Below are 5,777 nucleotides of genomic sequence, written 5' to 3'. Positions count from 1 at the left end.
GTGGTATCGTCTGCATATCTGAGGTTGTTGATCTTTTCCCCAGCAATCTTAATTCCCGCTTGTGATTCATCCAGGCCAGCATTTCGCATGATGTACTCTGCATATATATTAAATAAGCAAGGTGACAATATACATCCTTGTCGTACTCCTTTTCCTATGCTGAACCAATCAGTTGTTCCATATCCGGTTCTAACTGTCGCTTCTTGGCCCTTATACAGGTTTCTTTTCCAAATTTGCTGGCAAATTGAGTGCAGCACTTTAACAGCATCATCTTTTAAGACTTTGAATAGCTCAGCTGGGATACCATCACCTCCACTAGCTTTGTTGTTAGTAATGCTTTCTAAGGCCCATTTAACTTCACATTCCAGGATGTCTGGCTCGAGGTCAGTGATTATACCATTGTGGTTGTCAAGGACATCAAGGTCTTTCTTGTATAGTTCTTCTGTGTATTCTTGCCATCTCTTCCTAATCTCTTCTGCTTCTGTTAGGTCCTTACCGTTTTTGTCGTTTATCATGGCCAACTTTGCACGGAATTATCCCTTGATTTCTCCAATTTCCTCAGAGAGATCTCTAGCCTTTCCCATTCTATTGTTTTCCTCTATAACTTTGCATTGTTCATTCAGAAAGGTCTCCTTATCTCTCTTTGCTGTTCTCTGGAAATCTGCATTCAGTTCGGTAAATCTTTCCTTTTCACTTTTGCCTTTCACTTTCCTTCTTTCTTCAGCTATTTGTAAGCCCTCATCAGGCAGCCAATTCGCTTTCTTGCATTTCTTCTTCTTTGGGATGGTGCTGATTGCTGCCTCCTGTACAATGTCACGAACCTCCATCCATAGTTCTTCAGGCACTCTGTCTATCAAACCTATTCTTCACTATATATTCATCAGGGATGTGATCTAGGTCAAACCTGAATGGCCTAGTGGTTTTCCCAATTTTCTTCAGTTTAAGTCTGAATTTTGCAATGAGTAGCTCATGATCTGGGCCACAGTCAGCTCCAGGTCTTGTTTTTACTGACTGGATAGAGCTTCTCCATCTTTGACTGCAAATTATATTGTCAATCTGATTTCGGTGTTGCCCATCTGGTGATGTCCATGTGTAGAGTTGCCTCTTAGGTTGTTGGAAAAGTGTGTTTGCTATGACCAGTTTGTTCTCTTGACAAAACTCCGTTAACCTTTGCCCTGCTTCATTTTGCTTTCCAAGGCCAAACTTGTCTGTTATTCCGGTTACCTTTTGACTTCCTACTTTAGCATTCCAGTCCCCTATGATGATGAGGACATCATTTTTTGGTGTTAGTTCTAGGAGGTGTTGTAGGTCTTCATAGAACCAGTCCAGCCTCTTCTGCATCAGTGGTTGGGGCATAGACTTGGATTATTGTGATGTTGAATGGTTTGCCTTGGAATCGGACTGAGATCATTCTGTCATTTTTGAGATTGTATCCCAGTACTGACATTTGCACTCTCTTGTTGACTATAAAGGCCACACCATTTTTTCTACGAGATTCCTGGCCACAATAGAAGATATAATGGTCTTCTGAGTTAAATTCGCCCATTCCTGTCCACTTTAGTTCACTGATTCCTAAGATATCAATGTTCAGTCTTGCCATCTCATTTTTGACCACGTCAAGCTTACCTTGATTCATAGATCTTACATTCCAGGTTCCTATGCAGTATTGTTCTTTGCATCGGACTTTCCTTTCACCATCAGACACATCCACAACTGAGCGTCCTTTCGGCTTTGGCCCAGCCGCTTCACTCCTTCTGGGGTTACTTGTACTTGCCCTCTGCTCTTCCCCAGTAGCATATTGGACACCTTCCGACCTGAGGGGCTCATCTTCCGGCGTCATATCTTTTAGCCTTTTGATACTGTCCATGGGGGTTTCTTGGCAAAGATACTGGAGTGGGTTGCCATTTCCTTCTCCAGGGGATCATGCTTGGTCTGAGTTCTCTGCTGTGGCCTGTCCGTCTTGGGTGGCCCTCCACGGCATAGCCCACAGCCTCATCGAACCATGCAAGCCCCCTCACCACAAATAAACTAGTTCAAATTTGTACTGCTGATCTGTCCAAAGAGGGAGACGGAGAAAAAAAACAACACACGGGCCTTAACTATATGATGAACTTCTCTTGGACTTTTAAAAACAATGACAACACTTACTAGTTTCCCACACTGAATCATTAGAATTCTCTGTCAGATATCCTTAGCGCCTCTTTCAGAAGTGCCGTTTCTGGGACTTCTTGGAGGAAATAAATAGTGGTGGAACCCATTTATGACATTGGTATGGAAACTCTGAAAGAGCTATAGAAAGGGGGTGTGTGATTCACTAGAAAATCAGTGTGCCTCATGTGGAATGTTGTGGCTGAAGGTGGAGTTTGCATCCAAACAGCTTGAAGAATGCTAGCATAGTGTATTTGACTTGCATGGAACATGCCTGATTTCAATTCCTCGTACAGCCAAGATGCTCAGTGTTGGTCTTTGGCAAGCCACTTCAGCCAAATTGGCCCCACAGGGTTGCTGTCAGAATGAAATGGAATGACCTCGTGAAAACTGTTCCAAACTGTTATCTGTCTGTCTGTCTGTCCACCCTGTAAAGAGGTCTCCCTTTCCCCCCTTTTATTCACACAACAATCCTGCGAGCTAGGTCAGCCTGAGAGGGAATGAGACTGGCCCTGGGTCATCAAGGTGGGGGAACTGTCTGTTTGTATTTGGACTGGTTGTAGGATGTGTCCCTCCAAGCATTTATCTTGGATTAGCACCATTGATTTTAATGGGTTTATCCTGCACTAAGGCAACTGCGACCTTAATGAATCAGGAGTCAGACATGGAATAGCATTTTTGTTAGAGCAACAGATGGGATGGGAAGCCAGGGTGAATAATGAGTGAGCAGCAGTCAGGATCCAGAGATCCTGAAAAGGAACAAGCCAAGTTCAGAAAAAACAGGTGAACAGAGAAGCTGTCAGCATGGGGATTATGTGGCAGTGAAGGAAGCTCTTCTTGGAATCAGCAGCAACCCACAGAATCAAGCCCTCAGGTGTCAGAGGTCTGGACTGTATAGGGACAGAGAGGACACCTTAATATTCTGCCCAGAAAGGAATACATATGGCCATTTACCAAGCTCGTAACAGATGGCCATTTGCTGAGTGGTGTGCATAACCAGTTGGTCAGTAAGCCATCTGTAACATCCTGACAAGGGTGGAGTGTTTTACCTCATATCCGCAACACATCAGGGAAACCAGTCAGTGGTAAATAGCATTTAGGTAGCTGCTATTACGTGCAAACCAACATTGTTCTCTTTTTTGAAAACATTTTCAACATCAAAAAATGCCTCTTTCCCAGCAATTTGTTGGCATGTCTTTCAAAGATGTCCATCTAATTATGCTGCCTTCTCTATCAGCTGACTTCATTTGCTCCAAGTGATGTCATCATGTAGACTCTGATAGGCTCTCTAGCCTTGTGATGTCATCCTATTTGCTGCATGATCTCTGATTGGCTAGTGATCCTTGTGATTAATGCAGGCGGAGAGAAAAAGGAAAAATCAAGTAGAAGTGACACTGAAACCGTAGCAGCCAGGAGACACAATGGTACCTAATAGGATTTTCTGAAAAGTGAATATTGACACCAAGTCGTCGTATGGACACAAAGCTCATTTTATACATTTATATGCATACTCACTGGAATTGCCCTTTTTGGTCAGAAAATCACAATGGGAGAATATGTGGCAAAGCCCTAAATGTTATGGATGAGGAACTTACCACTTGGTTACACGTATGCAGTGGTAAGTTCACACATGGTCCATGATCATCTGTATGCCTCCTATGGCAGCCAACAGTGACAGCAAAAATGTCCTGAGAACAAGAACTCATATGTCCAGCATGAAAAACAGTCTGTGCAGACTGCATTGTTCTCACTCGACCTGTCAGCTGTGAGGACCAGCAAGAGCTAGCATATGCAAGTTGTCTGGCCAGTGGCAACAATGCCTATTTCAAAAAGGGGGAAGATGGTGACGAATGTCTCAGTCCTTCCCAGTCTGCAGCACTGCCTACCTATATGCCAGTGTGTGCAAGTGAAACATCTGTTCCTATGCTTAGCAAGTGTACCCAAGTGATCACAGAATAGCAAACAAATGGGAACCATTGTTGCTTATAGAGGGTCAAATTAGCCCCACCCCTACCCCAGGCCAATAAGGTAGCAGCGTGATTGGTGTAAACTATATTCTGTAAAGTCAGACTTCTCAGCACAATCCTCTTTGGTGGCAAGATCTGTATGTGTGTGCAATTTTGTTGATTGATAAATGTCCCTGTCAGTTACAAATCCTTGGAGTCACTGTCTTATCATCCTACCCACTACCTCTGACCTCACACCTCAATCATGGCTAGATCCAAAGGTTTCTAAGTACTACCAGCAATGCTCCCTCTAAGCTGTGGAGTCTTGTGAGCAAAAATTCTACTTTGTGAGCTACTGGCATTAAAGTTGTGAGTGAGCGATTTGGCTACTGCATAAATTAGTTTGCTCTGGAGCCATCCTTCCTGAGCTAAGACAAAAATGTGTGAGCTGGAGGCTAAAAAAACCCTGTGAGCTAGTTCACACTAACTCAGCTTAGAGGGAACACTGGCCCCGGTCACACGGGAGGATTTGCCCCATGAAACGGACGGGTTGAGGGCGGATTAAACCGGTGTGATCAGATGACAACATCTGGCAAGGGTCGCGCCCCCGCCCCCAACCCATCCCTTCCAGTCGAAAACACGGATCAAAAAGGTACTGGGGAAAATGTAGTACCTACTGGAAGATCTGCAGCAAGGCCGGGGATGGAATTGTGGATGCACCGGCAGCCTGTGTTATTCGAGGGACTGCTGGACTGCGCATGCGCGACTGCCAGACTGCACATACCCATGAATACTCCAGCAGCCTCAGCTTTGCCTCGCTTCCCCCAGCCACGTGAGCGCACCAGACAGAATATGCGCGGCGGCTCGGGGGAAGCATCTATAGCAAAGGTTTAGTTTTTGATTAATTATTATCTGAATATACATCCCTACCACCTTTCTGTCGCCATGCAAATGCCAACATGGCAATCAGTTGCAATGGCAGAGCATCTTGGTTATGTGTCTGTCATGCACACATGACATATAACTGACCTGGGGAGCTGTTTGTGTGCTGGCTGATCATGGGAACTCAGCTGGTACAAAATCGATGTTCAGCATGATGCTAGTGCAGACAGATATGGGGAAACCTGCAGTGCTACAGGGTGTCATGCCACCTTCCCTTCATGTCAGAAGTCTTATGGATGTAAAGCCAGGCTGTTCAAGGTTTTTCAGTAGAGGGCCACATGGTCAGAAATCCATAAGTATGCTGGCCATATGATTTTTGTGCTGATAACAATGTTGAAGTGTAGCCTATTGGCTACTCAAAAATATGGAATTTGTTTTAGCAGTAATACAAAAGCAGTCCAAAAACAGCTTAATCAGCATCATTTGTATAAAACAGCAAAATTACAGTCCTGGTGCTAGTCACCGGTCAACTGTGAGCAAGTCAGTGAGGTGTTGTTTTTATTGGTGATCCCGCAGGGTTTTCAAGGCAAGAGACATTCAGAGCTGGTTTGCCATTGCCCGCCTCTACCTCAAGACTCTGGTATTCCTTGGTGGTCTTCCATCCAGGGCCAACTTATCCATTAGGGACAGTAGGCACAGTGCCTGGGGCCTACGCTACTTTTAGGTGTCCATTAAAATGTTTTAGGCCCTGGTCACATGGGCCGGATATCGCGGGGGGGGGGGGGGGCAGGGGTAATTGCC

This window comes from Gekko japonicus, unplaced genomic scaffold, assembly GCF_001447785.1.
Source record: "Gekko japonicus isolate JY-2015 unplaced genomic scaffold, Gekko_japonicus_V1.1 scaffold218, whole genome shotgun sequence".
NCBI classification, from domain to species: domain Eukaryota; kingdom Metazoa; phylum Chordata; class Lepidosauria; order Squamata; family Gekkonidae; genus Gekko; species Gekko japonicus.
This window is presented reverse-complemented; position numbering follows the sequence as displayed.